Source organism: Bactrocera dorsalis, chromosome 2 (genome assembly GCF_023373825.1).
Source record: "Bactrocera dorsalis isolate Fly_Bdor chromosome 2, ASM2337382v1, whole genome shotgun sequence".
NCBI lineage: Eukaryota > Metazoa > Arthropoda > Insecta > Diptera > Tephritidae > Bactrocera > Bactrocera dorsalis.
Window position 1 is genome coordinate 25,057,720 of NC_064304.1, and position 20,676 is coordinate 25,078,395.

Consider the following 20,676-nt stretch of genomic DNA (forward strand, 5'->3'; position numbering starts at 1 on the left):
TATTGACTACATGATATCTTTCAAAACAGTCAAATTTATTTCACGAGACATAAAAAGCTTAAATAGGTAACGAGCTAAAGTAATCTCTTCACAACTCAACTCAATCTATATATATAAAAATCAATGCCACTTTCTTTGTAAGATCATCACTCATAAACGGCTGAACCGATTTGGCTGATTTTTTTTTTTGTTGTATTTGTTATTATGAGGAGAAGGTTCTTATGTAAGAAAAAATTACGAAAGTTGCCGGAAAGCCCCTAAAAACAGCCCTTTTCTTTTTCCCATACAAACGTTTTATTTTGTATATACATACATACATACATATGTACATATTTACATATGTAAGTAAAAATGATTGTTTGTTTGTTAGTAACGCTAACGCTCAAAAACGGCGGAACCAATCTTCATGAAATCAGAAGTTGCTCGCTGTGGATCTGGAAAGGGTTAGATATAAAAAAAACCATATACTTTTCATAAGGAAAAGTCGAAAAATTGGAAATTTCCAAAAAGTGACTTTTCATACAATTCTTTTTTGTTTTGTTTTTCAATATTTTGATTTGTAAATTATTTGAATCGTTCAATTTCGGTCGCTTACTTTTTTATTCCGGAAAAATTATTGAAAATTATTCAGTGAAAACTTTATGTGTGTTTCAAACGAAGTGAAATTTGTTACGAAGCAACGAAGACATCGCGCTAATATCGATCGGCGTTCTTTTTGCCATCAACATATGGCAGCCCAAGAAACATGAACTGAAACCCCCAGGATGCGATGACATATGTGTGGAATTATGGATCGCTGTCAATCAGCAAGCGATCATCACGATAATACAGCAAGACTTTTCGAACAACAGCTACGGTGTTTGATGGACTTTGCGGACACCACAATCCCACTTGCAATAAATGCACGAAACACTATCCACGTGCTTTTCTTTCGGAACCGCAAACTGGAAATGATGGATATCCACTCTATCGTCGTAGCTCATCAGACGACAATGGCAGGACATTTACCATTCAACTTAGAGTAGTGAATATCGATGTCGACAACATATGGATCGTACCATATTCGCCACTATCGTCCAGTTCACATTCAAAACTCATGCCAATGTTTGATATTGTAGTTTGGTTAAATCGACTTTTCCGACAGTTGTGCGTTTCGCAGTTCATTTGGAGAATGGCTAAAGAGTGTTTTTCAACCCAGAGAATACAGTACAGCCAGCGGAAACACTTCCAACAACATTGACATTGACATTGACGAATTTTTTCTCAAATTGCGTCAGTGATTCGTTTGTGAGAACATTGCTCTATTCGGAAATGCCTTGATATTATATGTACATGGAATGCATCGTCGAATAGTTACACAGAAATCAAGGCCAACCAGTAGATTGACATCCAGGTGTCTTATTAACTAATGCATTAGGACGAATTTACACAATCCACGCGAAAAACGACGATTGTTTCTACCTTCGGTTGCTATTGATTAATGTACGTGGTTCAACTTTATTTGAGTCATTGCTTACTGTGAATGGTTCGATGTGTGCAAGTTTTGGAGAAGTAAGCCAGCAATTACAAATACTGGAACACGTTAATCACTGGAATGAAAATGAAGTTCGCATACTTTTCGATATAAGCATCGACATGGTCAAAGACATTTTACATTGTCTTCGCTAAAAAATGGAAATGGTTCAATTTCGGTTGATACTTCGATATCAATTCCATCTTCCCTTTATCAATTCACGAAAGATGAACTCATCACAAATGTTCGGACATTGGCCAAATTATCGTAACTACGATTCCTTAAGAGCACGCGCAATGTTAGCTGCCAAAAATACCGATGCTGTTGACTTCAACTGGAAGATTCAAAGTCAAATTCCGGGAGACTTGCGCTCATACAAATCGATTGATCGTCTTGACTATGAAGACGACGCCGTGAATTATCCAGTGGTATTCCTAAATTCTTTGGACAGGCTTGGTATGCCACCGCATCATTTGCGTCTCAAAGTAGGATCCGTCGTTATTATGTTTCCCATTTTCATGCGCCGAAACTGTGTAATAGAACCCGACTGATTGTGACGCACCTATCAAATACAAGGGGACAGAATGCTTGATCCTGCGAATTCCTTTGAGTTCTAACGATTTCCCATTTCAGTTCAAACGTACTCAGTTTCCAGGTAAATTGCATTTGAAATGACAATCAACAGGACACAAGGATAGTAGCTAGAAGAGTGTGGGATAAATCTGGAAATGTGTTTTTCACACGGCCCGATATACGTGGCGTGTTCACGAGTTCGAAACCCGATTGCTAATACCTTCGGTTGCTATTGATAAATGTACGTGGTTCAATTTCATTTGAGTCATTGCACACTGTGAATGGTAGAGTGTGTGTAACTTTTTGAGAAGCATGCAAGCAATTACAATTGCTGGAACATGATAATAAATGTAATCAAACAATGGACGATTCGATAACTACTTCGCATACCACTGAAGTTCGCACACTTTTCGCGATGGTCATTTCGACATATCAGCCTTCAAATTCGCGTCAATTACGGGATTTGAAAAAAATTACATTGCCGATGAGATTTTACATTCTATTCGTTAAGAATTGGAAGTGGGCAAATTCCGATCGTCTTGACAATGACACGAAGTTGTGAATTATCCAGTGGAATTTCTAAATTTTTTGGAGAGGCTTGGTATGCTGCAGCATCATTTGCGTCTCAAAGTTGGATCTGTCATTATTATGTTTCGCAATCTTCATGCGCCGAAACTGTGCAATGGAACCCGACTGATTGTGACGCAGCTATCGAAAACAGGGGAGCAGAATGCTTGATTCTACGAATTCTTTTGAGTTCCAACGATTTGCCATTTCAGTTCAAACCTATTCAGTTTCCAGGTAAATTGCATTTGAAATGACAATCAACAGGCCACAAGGATAGTAGATAGAAGAGTGTGGGATAAATTTGGAAATGCGTTTTTCACACGGCCAGATATACGTGGCGTGTTCACGAGTTCAAAACCTATCTTCTCTGAACATTTACGCACCAGAAAAGAAACCAAAAAAATTTTGTTCATCAAGCTGCGCTACGTTAAAAAAAAATTAGAAAAATCCCAAATAAATGATTTTCAACACAATATAAATTCAACTTTCTTTTCATTTCAAAACATATAATTTCACGCAGGAAAACGGCTGCGGGGTCAGCTATCATATATTCGTGGCTATGTGTTATATTTGTTTTATCATGACGCCTTATACGAGTATACATATTATTGTTTGATCAGGTTGCAATCTTATTTCCTCCTTGCATGGTATTTTCCTTACTGACTTTTAAACCTCTTCATCCAAAAACACTCTCGTAAATACAGAAACATTTCCCACCGTTATACTTTAATTAACCATTACTTCCGCTCAAACTATTCATATAACGGGTGATTTTTTGAGGTTAGGATTTTCATGCATTAGTATTTGACAGATCACGTGGGATTTCAGACATGGTGTCAAAGAGAAAGATGCTCAGTATGCTTTGACATTTCATCATGAATAGACTTACTAACGAGCAACGCTTGCAAATCATTGAATTTTATTACCAAAATCAGTGTTCGGTTCGAAATGTGTTTGTTCGACAAATTTTGTTCAGCGATGAGGCTCATTTCTGGTTGAATGGCTACGTAAATAAGCAAAATTGCCGCATTTGGGGTGAAGAGCAACCAGAAGCCGTTCAAGAACTGCCCATGCATCCCGAAAAATGCACTGTTTGGTGTGGTTTGTACGCTGGTGGAATCATTGGACCGTATTTTTTCAAAGATGCTGTTGGACGCAACGTTACGGTGAATGGCGATCGCTATCGTTCGATGCTAACAAACTTTTTGTTGCCAAAAATGGAAGAACTGAACTTGGTTGACATGTGGTTTCAACAAGATGGCGCTACATGCCACACAGCTCGCGATTCTATGGCCATTTTGAGGGAAAACTTCGGACAACAATTCATCTCAAGAAATGGACCCGTAAGTTGGCCACCAAGATCATGCGATTTAACGCCTTTAGACTATTTTTTGTGGGGCTACGTCAAGTCTAAAGTCTACAGAAATAAGCCAGCAACTATTCCAGCTTTGGAAGACAACATTTCCGAAGAAATTCGGGCTATTCCGGCCGAAATGCTCGAAAAAGTTGCCCAAAATTGGACTTTCCGAATGGACCACCTAAGACGCAGCCGCGGTCAACATTTAAATGAAATTATCTTCAAAAAGTAAATGTCATGAACCAATCTAACGTTTCAAATAAAGAACCGATGAGATTTTGCAAATTTTATGCGTTTTTTTTAAAAAAAAAGTTATTCCGCTCAAACTATTCATATACCATTTAAAAAGTGGATAAAAAGGCATTTTCCCCATATCAGGAATGTCGTGTAATTTACACCATGACCAGCGTCGCTTCAGCCAGTCGGCAGCTGCCATTGGCGCCCCCACGCAGCATACATTTTCGAGGATTGAAATGATTTTGCGCGCAAACGTTTAATTTAAATTTTTAATTTCGATTTTAATCTCTTAATGCGAAATAAAATTGCCGCTGCGCGCTGCATTGTTGGTGGTGGCATGGCAGGCAGCACGGCATGACACTGCTGGCTAAATTCTCTTTCGCACAGCGTTGCTTCCAAACTTGGTAACTATATGTATGTACGCTTGTGCAGGTCTAACAACTTGCGCCAGTGTCTACTGATTTACACGAATAAAAACGCGTTGCGTAGGGCGGCATGGGGCCACGAGTACAGACTATGGTTTGTAAGAGCAGAGGAGGCGGTATAAATTGTGTATTTTTCTCAGTATTTGTCGTTTTAAAGGAAGATATAAGGCAAACATTGAGGCTGACGCAAAAATTGTGCTGCGAATTGTAAAGCGGAGGAATGACGTCCATTACTTGTACTCGTACAACTGTAATTTTCCAATTACATTTGCCACATATTTGCAATTTTTATTCTGTGAGAAAGAGAAACGAAGATATTCAGACTATTATGTCATGGAATGTAAGGCACGAACGCTTTACAGTATAGATAATTTTCTTGCATTTTCGATTCCGAGCAGTAAGAAAAGTAAGTATCTAGCATATTTCGAGTTAAATTCGCCAAAACAGGCAGGCTCCATCCATATATTTTATTGTTGGACTTAACATTCATTTCACAGCTGTTGGACCATTGGTTGGTGAAGTATAGCAATATGAGTAACGTCACTGATATCAATAAGTGGTTCGATAAGATAAGGTAATTTTAGGGAAGGAAAACTATCTAAAAAACTGAAAATCTAGAAAACTGTTAACAGCTTTAGCTGAAAGTGTACACGAAGACCGTGGAGAGTCGATTGATTGCCGTTCGTAGCAACTCGTATTGAAGTTTGGAACGATTTGGCGCATTTTACGTCGACATCTTAAAGTGAAAGCATATAAAGAACAGCTTGTACAAGAACCGATCGACCTTCCCAAGCGACATCTTCTATGGGCTCTAGAAAAGTTTCAAGAGATCGGGCGTTTTCGAGCGTAATTTTGTTCAGCTATTTCTGGCTCAATGGGTATGTAAAGAAGAAAAATAGCCACATTTGGGACGAAGAGCAACGTGAAGAGATTCAAGAGCTGTCATTTCATACAGAAAAACCATCGGTTTGCTGTCGTATGTGAATTCCGATAATAAACAATAAGAAAGTGCGAATGTCTAAACATTTATTCCCAACTGATAAGAAAGAACGTGCTTTGTTATCGCTGCAGGAATACCATAGAGCTGAGCGCAAAATGCGTATTCAAGTACTTATCAATTGATAAGACATCAAATATCGCAATTAATTTGCGCACGACATTCCAGCAAGATTCCCACTTTGGATTAGCAACATTAAGTCAATTGGTGCGCGCCCTGTTGTATAAAACAGTTCTGTATTATTATCGAGCATCGCAGTCATTCATCACAGTTTGATTAAACAATACAAAAATAAAATAGTAACTCAAAAAAATTTTTAAGTACAAAATGGTCTGCCAGCAATGCATTAACGGTAAGTGATTTCTAAATACTTGCTAAAAATATGCCTTGAAACTAAGTCTACTCTTTTTAATACAAAATATCTGACAGTTTTATACAAATTCATCAAATTTTTCAGCCTCGAAATGCAATATTTGCAAAAACTGCGTCAAGTGTTGCCAGATTTGCGCGCAGAGTGGCAACCGTTGCTGTACTGTTAGCACCAGAAAGACATGTTGCGTTAGCAAAAAAGTTCCGTCAGCAAATTTTAAGTTATTTCAGTGTTAAGAGTTAGTTTCAGTTAAAACTAAACGTATTGAATATTGTATTTATTTATTAAAAATCTGTGTTTACCTTGCCATGCTATGATAAAACTCTGTATAATAGCTTGTTATTGTATAAACTTATGAGAATGGAAACAGAACACATTCTAAGAATTTTCATGAAAACCGTTATATACACACATCTGCAACAGATGATGAATTGTATACAAATTTTACAACGTTTTAACATGAATTAAACGCAGATTGAGAGAAAGAAATTAAAAAGTTGCAAATTTGAATTAAACATGGCTGTTTGTGATAAAATGTATTTATTTACCAATTAGTAATTTTGATGCCCACATCAAATCATTTATTATTTATGTTGGAAAATCAAAATTGAGAATAAGATATAAAGTTACCTCACATTGTGAATAAGTATGTAATAAGTAAAAGTATCGAAAAGTTGCTTTGGTTTAGTTTGCTATGAATTTACTGTCGTGGCAAAATTTTACGGGTGATCAATGCAGAGATACGTTTTTCAAAGCCTTGTTTTGACAAATCACACCTGAGTCGTGTCAAGCTGTCATTTTTGTTCAGTATTATTTGGAATCTCAACATGGAAAGACTTCCGACAGAATAACGTTTTCAAAGTGTTCAACTTTATTATAAAAATTGAAGTTCTTACAGAATGTGTTTCGCACGCTTCGTCCAACTTATGGTCAACATAATTGGCCTACTGAGCGTACTATACGCAACACATAATCAACCAGCATTCATTATTGCATAACATTCGACAGAATAGACCACGTTTAGCACGCAGTGCTGTAAATAAAGCAGCCGTAGCTGATAGTATCCGACGTTTTCGAGCCAATTGAGGCCCATTTCTGGCTCAATGGGTATGTGAACAAGAAAATTGCCGCATTTGGGATGAAGTGCAACCTGAAGAGATTCAAGAGCTGCCATGTTTGCTGTTATGTTTTGTTGGCCGGTGGAATCATCGATCCCAGTCTTGAAAAATAATGCCGGTGAGCAGATAGTTTCACGTTTTGGGCCGATCAACTGGCCACCAAATCGTGATAACCTGAGGCGTAGCTACGGCCAACATTTAAAAGAGATAATTTTCATAAATAGATACCAAAGATTGTTTTTTCGAATGATAATAAACATGGCTCATTAAATGTGAGGTTTCTAAGTATTTTCTTTAAAAAATTAGGGAACCTCGTAAGGGGTCACACTTTATTATCCTAGTGCAAGAACCTAAAAAATTAATAAAAAACAACAATCAAAAAATTAAAAAAAAATATTTTTTCAATTATTATTTTAAAATTTTACGGGTATTTTAAAACATATTTACACATAGTAAAATTTGGGAGAAAAAATTAAATAAATTAGATGTTGTTTCTACAACGACTTAAGGTTGAAAATAGAATAAAAATTGTGTAAAGTGGCGGAAAACAACTTGAACTTTTCCGAACATTTTGATATTTTTGGCTTATAAAAATACTATTTTGATCAGACCAAAAAACCGTAATCGGTGTCCACACCAATAAATAAGAAGAACAATTCTTCCATTCCAACAGTTCTTTATCATGCCAAGTTTTTGTTTCAACCGTATTTTTTCCTTTCAAAAATCAGTATTATATTGTATAAACACGCGAAACTCATGTTTACTCTTTTTTCACATTAAAATAACTTGCTTCGCCGAAAATGATATATTGTAATTCACAAACCAATAATCCGACTCGCCTTTTGAGGATAATGGCTAACTAAATATCATATGGATTAAAGCGCTAGTAGCGCTATCTATATCTCAGGCCGTTTGTTCATGAAGGATATAGTTAGTTGCTGGAAAATATTAAATCGAAAGCTAAGATGAATATCACATAAAACTGAGTTTTAAACTGATACAACGTGTGTTCCAAAGTAAACAGGACTTAAAAAAACAGAAAAAATGTTTTTTTTTCGGCAAAATCAATTTATTTTGTTCATAATAGTCTCCTTCTGCTTCAATATAGCTTTTTGCACGGTCCAAAAGCATGTTGAACGAGTGTTTTAGTTCGTTGGCAGGTATGGCCGCCAGTATGCAAGCCTTTTGAATAGCCTCTACGTCTGCATAACACTTTCCTTTCATGGGCAATTGTATTTTTCCGAAAAGAAAGAAGTTGCATGGTGCCATATAAGGTGAATACGGGGAGTGGTTAATGGTTAAAATGTGATTTTTGGTCAAATAATCGTGTTGGATTCTGAGCAATTTTTGGTCGTCAGTCAATTTGTGCGGAGTCTACTTTGGAATGCACCTTGTATATTAGTGAAAAAGCTTTAATTTTTACATTTTTACAATTTCACTTTTTTCAAATAATTTACAACACATACACAAGAGTATTAAGTAATTGAAATAAATATATTTAAGTTAAGCTCAAATAATTCGGAACCATAAATACGTCGGTGTTATTTTTTTGTGTGTAGAAATTCTCATAGTTGATAGAAGTGATAGGATGAGTTTGATGATGGAAGGTAGGTGAACCGTTAGAGATGGATGTAAACGCCACTCGTTTCTTCTTAATAAATGTAGTATAAGTACATACATATATCAATAACTTGAATGCTCTATTAAGCTGCCACATACACAATCGCGCTATCGCGCTCTGCAACATGTTGCTTTCTGGTTAAAGAAAATCTAGCGATAATTAGAAAAATTAAAATTTTCTCAACTCTTTGACTGACAACTTAATTGGCTTTTTCGGCGAAAACTTCTTAATAAACCGAATGCAGCATAACAGCTCAATGGATGCGGTAAAGAAAACAAAAACAATAAGAAAATAGAGAACAAGATGACTGTTACAAACTACGAACGAAATTTCCATCCAACGAATTTTTGAAGAACCAAAAATTATGACAGTTCTACGAGCGCCGAAAGGAATGACGGCAAAGTTTGCTGTAGCTGAAACTTGCCATGCTGAAAAAACGTATTTGATTGACTTCTAGAAGAAAGTTGTGCAGCTTACTTACAAAATTTTACAGTAACATGCACCAATGCCAGCCAACTTCCGAGTTCGCGTCCAAATAATCCTTTCTTATAGAGCGAGAAGAAATCCATTAAGTTTTTTACGCTGCGCAGCTGAAAAATTATAATTGAAATAAAAATTGAAATTTAGCCGCAACGTTCCACTAACCACCCCCTCGCATCAGCGGCGATACGGAACGTCTGCAATGAATGCTGTCACTAACGGTTTGTGATTTTTAATTAGGCAAAGTTGCATAAGCCAAGCTAGCTGGCTTGGCTCATCGCACAGTTCGTGCAACTCTTCTGGGGGTGACCTGTGCGGTAACGGAATAATAATACAAGGCATACGAAAGCGCTGCCACCTGTGAATTTTCGGCTAAAGCAGCGTAGGCCAAAAAGTTTTTCTTGTTTATGCGCACGCGAGAAAGTTCGGCGGCGCTAACTAACTGTATGAGTACATAGCATAACATAACATAGTCGACATGAAAGCAACATTCACAATTTCGGTATTAATATCAGCCGTAACAGGCGTGCACTCTGAGAGGCGAGTGTAAATGTGCTAAGTAAAATCAATTTTGACAGTTACCTGCAGCGGCAAAAGTTTCGGCACAAATTTTAGAAAATTCTATACATTTTGTTTTGCCATAAAGTTGCCGCATTAAATTCTACCAAACAACAACAATGTGTATGTTCAAAGTTGTTTCTTTTACATATTTCAGTTATTTTGTAAATTTATTTTGTTGCTTGAGTTTTCATTGTCGTACGCGGAAATGAAACTAGTTTGTGCGAAATTTTTGAAATTATGCATTTTTAGTTTTCATTTCCTCGCTTCACCTGTCCGGAATCAACACAGTTGGAGTACATACAAGTATATCGCATATTTGCTTGTGGATATGAATGACTATACTTGTATCATTCCTGTTTTACTTTATATATAAACAGTTTTGTTCACTTAACGGATGTACGTATCACCTAAAACTAAGCGAGATAGATATGTGATTGGGCATATATGTATGTATAAACGATCAGGATGACAGAGGAGCTGAAAATTGTCCATTTGTGCAAGCTGCAACTGGGAAAAAAAATTAAGATATCTTGGTACACAGTAACAACTGGCAGCAGTGTATTGAAAATATTGAAAAAATGGGCGTGACCACGCCCTCTAATATGCTAAACGTACATATCTCCTAGACCACCAAAGCTACAATAGCAAAGTTCAGTTAGGACAATTCTTATAAGAATTATCATCAACAGTTTGAAAATTGATGAAATCGGATGATAACCTCATCCACACCCCATATAAAGGTACTGTTAAAAACTTCTAAAAGCGCGATATCGCAATAACTATCGAAAGATAAGTATTCATGTTTGCGCCTGAGATGGTATGAAGAAAATTGGATAATAGGCGTAGTACCGCCCACTTTTAGGCGAAATCACATACCTCAGGATCTGCTCTACGGATTTCAATCAAGTTCGCTAGGTAGCATTACTATTCGCAATACCATCACCCATCTTGAAATCCGGCTTTAATGGACCACGTCCAGCACGCAGAGAAGAAAATATATCAGCTTTAGCTGAAAATGTTCACAAAGACCGTGGGGAGTCGATTCGGCGCCGTTCGCAGCAACTCGGACTGACATAGGGTGACTTGGCAAATTTCACATCGAGATCTAAAATTGAAATCAAACAGAATATGTAAGATCTGAAGCCGCTCGATCTTCCCAAGCTATATGGGCTCTGGAAAAGTTCCAAGAAGATCCGACGATTTCGAGCTAAATGTTGTTCAGCGATGAAGCCCATTCTGGCTCAATGAGTTTGTAAACAAACGAAATTCCCGCATTTGAGAGCAACCTGAAGAGATTCAAGGGCTGGGTTTCATCAAGAAAAAAACAACGGCTTGGTTTGGTTTGTCGGCTGTAGGAATCATCGATTCATATTTCTTCGAAAATGAGAGACGTAACCGTCAATAGCGACCGTTATCGTTTTCCGAGACAGTCGAGTCCATATAACCGGAACGGACCCGGATTTTTATCCGGCCAAGCACTGTCAACGCTTCAGATTTTTGCCGCTCCAACGACAACAACAATAACCGACTATTTGATGCCTGAAATTGAACCTGATCTTGGCGACATTTGGTTTCAACAAGACCAATTCCCTCAAATCACATCAACGAATGGATTTATTGAAAGAACAATTCGATGGGCAGATACTTTCACGTTTGGGCCGGTCGTTTGGCCATCAAGATTGCGTGGTATCATACCGTTAGAATTTTTCCTGTGGGGATATGTAAAGTTTAAAGTCTTGCGGCCAACCCCGCTAGTTACCAGTTGTAATGCTCGAACGAGTCATCGAAAATTGAACTTAACGGACCATCTAATACGTAGCCGCGGTCAACATTTGAAAGATATAATTTTCAAAGAATAAATGCCAAAAAATATTCTTTGGAATGAAATAAACATTCTCAGGTAAGTTTGAAGTTTCTGTGTTTTTTCTTCAAAAAAGTAGGGAACCTCGAAATGGATCACCATTTATCTTAATTTAAAGCTGAATTATGGCGCTTTATAAGCTTTTAATAACGTGATGTGGGCGTGTCAGTCGTTTGGTTACGCCCATATTTTTTTCCACGGAACACATATCTACTATAATATACCGTAGTACAACAACATATTGAAAGAGTATAAAAATATTATTTGAATATTTAATAATAAATAAAATACTTCCTTTACATCATGTCCCTTAAAAGCTGCAACGTGGAAATATATTTAAACTAATATCTGAAACTTCATAACAAAACAGCACCCTGTAAAAACGTGAAAATATGAAGGAAAGTTTTTCAATTTGCCTTTGATATGTGTGAGGCATAGTGCTGGATATACATGACTTACATAACATAGCATAACTATTGCAGCATAAAAACGTCAGCACGCGTTCGTTTGGCGGCTTGCGTGAAGTTCGAAACTCATCTGTGTCTGCAACAGTGCTGGGAATAAATATTCATACACTAGTGTATCCAATATATTTGCACCAAAATACGAGTTTGCCTCCACTGCTCTTATTGTGTAAGCCAAAACTTGTAGACAGCTAGTCGAACTAAAAAAAGTACAACAAAGAAAACAGGAATAAAATCTTCGAAACTTTTGCTTATGAAAACAACAAAACTGAGAGTAACAAACTTGCTGTAAAACAGTCAAAATAGTAACGGGAGCACCGTGAGTAATACTCATAAAAGCATACATGAGTTTGGTTGTTGTTGTTGTTTTTTTTTCATTTCACATATGACTTTTACGGGTTAAACACAAAAGTTGCCGACAAGTTTCGCGCGCATAATTAAGAAATAGAAAAATGCGCGCATCGAAAGTGTGGAGCCACAAGAGTTGTTTGATAATCGCTTAACAGCTAAAAGAAGAACGAAAGTTTTCCAAGTAATCGACGTAGACCATACCTTTCTAATATCAACTCTCAGTCAAAACAGCAGCCTTCACCTTCTACGGAGCTGGTTCGTTATCTGAACCGCAGTGCTTCGACGGTTCTTTGGCCGGTGTATACAAGCAGATCCATGTTTCATCATCAATTACGAAAGTATGCGGAAACTCCTTTAAACGGCGTCAAATACTGTTGTTGAGAAGTGGTCTCACGGTTGATGTTGGTATCCGGCGGTAACAAAAGCGTTAACCTGACTGCTTTTTAATATGAACAAGTTTAATCAAAATAGGGCCCACGTAATTCTTAGACGTATTTATGGTCGTTTGCGCATTGGCAACGGCGAATACCGAGTTCGATGGAACGATGAGCTGAGCAGGATATACAAGGTTTGTCTGGAAAGTAATAGGACTGAAAAATTTCTGGAACCAATCGTTACAATTCATTAAAAACTTTCGAAATAGGCTCTTTCTGCGTCGTTGCAGCGCTGCCAGCGCGATTTCCAAGCACTGAAAATGTTACGGCATTCTCCGGCACAGCCTTGGGAGCCGAGGTGCTTGCTGCTTGGATCCCCTTGCTTGCCTTTCATCGGCCTTTTCAGATAAGAAAACAAAAAATGTCCGGTAGGCCACATCTGGGCTGTAGGGCGGCTGTGGAAGCGTTGGGATGCCGGCATTGGTTAGGGAGCTGTTCACAAGAAAGGCGGTGTGACCTGGGTCGTTGTCGTAGTGCAACTTCCAATCGGCTGCTATCTCTTGTCGAACCCGATTGAGTCCCTTGAGGACTTCAAATTCATGATGGACGATGCGCTTGATGCCAAAAATGACAATTAGCCTCGTTTTCATTTTGGGTTTTCTCACTATTCCGGTCTTCATCAACGACCTCTTCCCTGCCCTCCAAAAAGGCCTGGTGCCACCGAAACACATCACTTCTTGCAGCATCTGGGTAAGTTTGATTGATCAAATCAAACGTCTATGTCGCAGATTTACCGAGTTTCACACAGAATTTAATTGCGGACCTCTGCTCTTACAAACACTGCTTTTTCGACTTACTCCACTCACAGAAACACGTCGCGCGAAAAAGTTTTCCCGACTCTCCAGGTGCTAGGAACGCCCTCTACGTAGAGACAGTGGCTCCGCTGTAATGGTGAAAACACTGCAGCTCTCAGAGTATTCGAATAGGCTAACTGGTAGACATTTACTCCGTTGGAAAGACCAGGTGGATCTGGCTACACTTGGAATCTCCGATTGACGCCAAACAGTGAAAAGGAAGAACGACGGGCGCGCAGCTGTAAACTTGGCTATAACCGCGTAAGCGGTGTCTACGCCAATAACGAAGAAGAAGAATCCTTGGTTAATACGAAATCATGAAACTTTGTCACTGAATTTTCTGCGGTAGCCGATGATGGCTCAATAAAAAGCCTTGATAAATTTGACTTCAGTGCGCGCCTCTTTCTTTCCAAACACGAGAATCGAATCAACGACCATTATTACTATTTTTTCACTTTTGAAACTGAAAGCCTCATACGAATATGCTACTAAATGTCTTTAGCGATAGTTAGGTTAGATGCCTATCGGATCATCCTCGTATTCAGGAACTCAAGCAGGTGGCAAACAGCGTGTTGTTGGCGGCAGTAAGTAGCGCACGCCGTAGTGGCAAAAGTTGAAATTAATGTTTAATTAAGTCGAAAGCTGACGAAAGTTTCTGCCGTTGACTGCATAAAAATGAGAATATTTATGTTTGAGTGTCTGTGTGTAAACGCATTAAAACATGTAAATGATGCAAAGAAGTATTGAATGAGCAGTAAAATGCAAAAATCTTGGCTTGAAATTATGATGTGCACAAGAAAATGCCTTCTACACTGCAATACTCTCTATATAACGGTACGCACGGCTTGGCTTACCAAGAAATTTGCGATCATTTGAGAGCTTTTGGCTTCTAAGTGTGCTTTTAGTTGGCACTAATGCGGGTAGTGGGCTGCTATCTGCATGAAAACCTCTTAATATACATACATACACATATACAATAACTGTATATAAATACCATACTAAATACATTCATAAACGTTGCTGTGTGTGTGTGCGACTTTGTTTGTTTGAATAATTCGAAGTAATTTGTCATGAAAATAATCTAATGTCAAATAACGCGTGCAAACATGCCAACAAAAACAACAATTACAACAACAACAACAACTGAATAATCATAAGCGGTCGTACAAGAGCAACAACAACACCAGCATTATTTCGTATTAGTCCACAGCCGGCTGACATAAATGTAACTTCTTATCTAAAGAGTTCCACTCATTTAGCCGCCGCAACGCCTAAAAGTCGACTATGCCAGCAACATCAAGGACCAACATCCAATCTAATGAAACAAGAATGTCGTTGGTGTTGTTGAGAGCGACAACACTGGCGGTCGTTTAATGCAGGCGACGAATTGAAATTTAGAAAAACACCACATTACAGCGCAAGTGGTGGGCGCGGGGTGGAAAGTGTAAGACCCGGGTACAAGCCATTACTTATATGAGTATTACGTGTGTGTATGTGCGCGCGCTCTTTTCTGTCTGTCTAATACTATCTACTTTTCGTGGATTTCGTGCTTTGCTATGCCTCTTCGGGCAATGTGGCAAATGAATAACATGCAGATAGCAATCCCTCATTCGAGCAACACAAATGACAGACGGAATATTTGGCGACCGGGTTGCTTGTTGAGGGTGAAAGATGATGAAGTCTTTCGCAAGCAAGTGACTGAAGGGTTTTGCCCAACTACAATGCGAAACGATAGCGTTGAATGAGGCGCAATTTACAGCAGACTTGATTCTTGTATGCCAGCACATATACGAAATATAGTAAAATAACAAAAACACAATGGCAACAATGTAGCCGCCGGGTTATAAACAAAAGTCGAAAAGACCAAAAATCGCATAATGTGGGCTGTGCCCGCTTGACAGAATGTTGAATGCCGCAGAATAAACGGAATTAGAAAGCATCAGTTGCGATTTATTTTCCGAGATATGAGTGGACGGACACATGTGCTGGTATGACAACAGAAAAAGTGGTGGGATACGGTGAGCAAGTGTGAGGATAGAGTTGTGATTCCTTTATAGCAAATTGAGCTTGATTTGGTTTTTGTTTTGAAGAAATATTCAGCAACAATGCAGGTTTTTGTTGTACCAAGCGATTACTACGTTGTTTTTGGTAGTCTAAATTTCGTAATCCATGTAAATGGGGGAGCATACAAGAAGCGTATCAGTTGTAGCGTAGGACGTTGACAGTGAATATTCTTTAAGGTTGGTTTATAGAACGTTTAATGTTTCCAACATGAAGGTCATGAAAATTTCTCAATTTCATTTCTAACAGAAATTATTTCTATACTGACTATTTGAGGAATTTTGTGTTGAAATCACCGAAAAACGTCAGAATGTCTACGGTTTAGTTTCTCTTTCTTTAGTTTCCTTAAGATTATTTCAAAAATAAGAATATGAAGAATATATGCATTTTATCTAGCAATCACAAATTTGGAACGATGAGCTGTACGAGATATACGAAGACATATATATAGTACACCTGCTTTCCTTATGTTATGTAGTATTCGACTTATACAAAATCTTGTTGTATGCTAAGTACCAAGTTTTTGAGGTGTTCAGATGTTTTCTTTGGATAGATTCGAGAAATTTGCAACCATTTTTTTGGCCCACGAAGAGTCTGTTAGAGTTGTTTCCCTCGCATTCTGCTGACACTATGCAATTACAAATTGTACATCGCGAGCTCGAACTCACGCATAGTTTTTTTCCTTTAAGTCTCACTACATTCCTTGCCAGCTTCATATGCGCTCTCGTCCTCCGTATGTCTTACGACTTGAAGAGTATAACTGCCAATTTCAGCATCATTAATGCGATGTCTCGTACTCTTCGACGCTGACATTTGACAGTTTTGGTTTTTTTCCAACAACAAGTACAAGAAACACGGAGCAATGGTAAAAATTACGTAAGAGGCTGAAAAAATCGACAAACAGGAAGAGAAATGCGGAAAATAAGATTTTGTGTCATTTTGTTGTTTAATTTTTTTGTTGTAATTTTTTGAAACGACTGCCGTTGCTCTTATATGTGGTTCCTGTGTTATCGCCAGCCGTTGCGAATTGTATGCGAATCTAGTTGTACTCGTAGCTTTTATATTTGCCACTTGGTCGGTATGTTGGTGTCGATGAATGGTTGTTGGTGGTTGATGTATTCATGAAATCGTGTGATTAATGACTTGAAAACATTTGCACATGCCTCGGTCCATACGTACATCCATATACACTTCTAGGAAACACGAAAAAATTACCGACAGACAGATAGACAGACGGACAGACAGATGCAGGCTGATATGCTACATAAGCAGTCGCAGGGGGTCGCCACTCAGTTGAAAATTGCCAAAGATAGGCTCTACACAGTGTATGAAGAAGAAGAAGAAGAAGAAGGAGAAGTCAGATAACGAAAGTGGGTACATATTGAGGGTGAAAGGTTGAAGCAGAAATGAAATGTAATGAAGCAACGGAAACGACAAAACTGTAACGAATGAATGCCACTGAGCTAGTGGGTGTATATTACATACTAGTATGTATGTATGTACCAAATATTAAGTTACTTGTGTATCTGTATACATACGTTTCACCCATAAAAAAGCATTGTGCCGAGTTGAAATGTTGGAAAAAGTACAAGCGTTACTCTTGTGCGAAACGGAACTCTACCCAGGATGTACTTCAGCCTCTTTTCTAACAGGAAATGTTCTTCAGGACTTGAAACCTGGGTTTACTTATAGGTTCTTATAGTTTTGTCGCAGCTAAATTACTCGTGTGATCTTAAACAATTTTCAGATTTGTTGGAGCACACAATAATACCCGACCGCTTTGAGACCATATTTCCTTTTTCAATATAATTTGAATTTCTTTTGGCTTAACAAAAATTATTCAGATTTCAAAAAATAATATCTATCTCTTCTAAAGGAAAGGACTTACCTATATATAGCAGCTTAGTGTATATTGTTTTCATCATCCTCAGTTGGAGCCGAGTTCCGTGTTCCAAACATTAGGAAACCCCGTTTCCATAACAGTCGACACTATATAATAAACTCTGTCCTAAATATCTATATCTTTAATGCAATGCAGATATTACTGTCTTTATTCACCTTATGTGAATCAACCCAACACTTTCTGTTTAGAAATCCTTTCTGAAGTTTTTAAGCATTCACTATTGGATAATATTCGACCAAATAGACCACGTCCAGCACACAGTAAAAAAAATATAACAGCCGTAGTTGAGAGTGTATACGAAGACCGTGGAGAGTCGATTCGGCGCCGTTTACCGCAACTTGGACTGGTATACAGAGTTTATCCGGATAGTAATAGGACTGAGTCGATTAAAAAAATTTATTGAACCAATCGTTACAATTCTTTAAGGACTTTCAAAATGGGCTTATTCTGCGCCGATGCGTCGATTCAGCACTACCAGCACTGGAAGAAGGCATTCATAGCCTTGAGAGCCGAGGCGCATACTGCTTGGATCCCCCCTGCCGACATGTGCCACTCGGAAGATTGCCTCTTTCAAACTCAAAGATCCATTACTCGTCACCTGTGATTACGTTATTCAAAAATTGGGGGTCACCAAAAAATGGAATTAACTCGTGAACATTTTCGTGCGATCATTTTTCACAACTTTCGACGTGGATTATCACGAGAAGAGTGCATCGATGAACTAAAATCCTTGAATGGCTATGAAGCACCATCCTATAGCACTGTGAAAAACTAGTACAACGAATTCAATCGTGGCCGACGCTCGTTCAAAGACGAATTCCGTGAAGGTCGTCCAAAAACAGCCGTTGTGCCAGAAAACATCGATGCCGTACGTGAACTGATAATGCAAGACCGTCATGTAACATACCTTCAGATAGAGGCATGCCTATGTATTTCTCCCACCAGCATACATTCGATATTGCATGAACACCTGGCCGTAAAAAAGGTTTGTTCTCTTTGGATCCCGCACAATTTGACAATCGCTCAAAAAAAGGCTCGTGTGGATTGGTGTAAAGAAATGCTGAAAAAATACGATCGCGGTGCTTCAAAAGACGTTTATAAGATCGTCACAGGTGACGAATCATGGATCTATGCGTATGAGCCCGAAACAAAACAGAGCAATGTGGGTCTTCCCAAGACGAGCTAAATCCAAAAAAAAAAAAAAAAACATTTTCGTTGATAAATATGCCTATTTTCATTATCAGGCCAGAAATATATTAGCCCCGTATACCTAATAGGAAGTTTTTAGAACTTCAAGTTGACTTTATACCGAACATATCGGCAAATGTATGAGTTATTTTTTAATAAAATTGAAGGATCGTGTTTTTCTAATAAAGGTCCATCTGTGTGTCGAAAATGGATAAAATCGGGTGAAAAATAGCCCTAGACCTCCTATAACGAAAAATTCTTATGTACGTGAAGAAGGTATTACCCCGGCTTTAATACTCGCCATTTGCAGGAGTATGAAATGTTCGTTTACCCACGAACTCAATTAACTATTTAACGGAAGATATGTTAGGCCAGTGTTTCATAGAAAACTAAGAATCTACTCGTTTTCCCAACTGATCTTCACTATATACTAACCCAGCGATTCTCATTTACTGTTTAATTCAAAGCTTAACTGCCAGCAGAATAAGAAAAATAAACGTTTATCTCGCTAACTGTTTGCCCCAAATAAATACAAATCTTACATTAAAGGTAATTTAAATTTTAATTACATTTTCTCCACCAACAAATATTCCTACATTCTGCGCAATGGGAGAGACAGTCGCTACCACTGGTACCATGCTGGACGAAAAGGACTACTTGATTGGGCGTTAGAACTTTAGCGCCAGATTGACCAGGTTGCTGCACATACATAAATATGGAGCTTTGTAGCTGCTTAGAATTTCTTAATGTTATCTTTGTGACAGTTTTATTACCGCCAGAAAAGTTATTAACTTGATTTAATAAAAGTTAAGCCCCATACCCAACTTTCTACTCAATACACCACACCGCTGCATCGGCGTAAGCGTGCTGTAGCGTAAGCGTGTAACTTTATCGGCGTGTCAGAATCGAAATCCTTGCGTTCAAACTTTGGCGCGTAACTTAAATACCAGCATTAAAATCATAAGCAAATAATGCCTAGCCGCGTATTCGCAGCTATGAAAGTGAATGCTTTTAAGACAAATTTGAAATGCGTGGTGAAGGTGGTGGTGGGCCGATTGGCTGCATAATCCTTTCGTGTATTTGCGCAAAGTTTCGCTTTCCATTCGCCGTGCACATTCAATGCCTTCACAATGTTCGTATTTGCTGAGCAACAACACAAACAACCGCACTTCACTCCACTTACTTGGCAGATCTTCATCTTAATTAACTCATTTTTCATTGGAATTGCCTACGGCGGACATTTTATCTCATATTCTGCAAACATTTTATGACACGAACAGAACAAACAGGTAATAAGCTGATTGGTTAATAAGCAAACGACACAAAGGAAACGACCTAAGAGAGTAGAAGTCAGGCAAGCGCTGAAATTTTTGTTTAAGGCTTTGAATTTTTTGTTGTTAATCCTTTCGTACATTCACTTTTTACTGTTTAATAACCGTTAGTTTATAATTTTGTGCTCTTCTGACTAGATACAAAAACTTTAATTGGCTCGCAGCGGTAATTGTGACGTAAGAATTTGTATTTTCTTTACGTCTGTCCATTCGTTCTATACACATTTCGCGGTCTATTAAAATTGACGTTATGCCACGAAACGGCGAAGTGATTGTCGCCTCTGGCTGGCATTAGTGGTAGGAGTTCGTTTTTCGCAGGGTCTCATCATCTGCGGTATTGAAATTAGATTCGTGTCTTCGCAGCCGCAAATGGTCTCGCATGCATTTAGGCGCTTAATTGGCGTCAATTTCGTTACGAGCTGACTTTGGAGTTTGCAGTATTTTCAGCTTTCCCATACCCTGCCATTATT

General features: G+C 38.3%; 1 long non-coding RNA gene across 1 annotated transcript; it reads left to right on the top strand.

The window, feature by feature from the left end:
* The first annotated feature begins 5,191 nt into the window (after positions 1 to 5,191).
* On the top strand, positions 5,192 to 7,213 carry LOC115066499 (uncharacterized). Its single transcript, XR_003846055.2, has 2 exons — positions 5,192 to 6,021; positions 6,127 to 7,213. It is a non-coding gene; the product is annotated as an uncharacterized LOC115066499 (long non-coding RNA).
* The last annotated feature ends 13,463 nt before the right edge of the window (positions 7,214 to 20,676 follow it).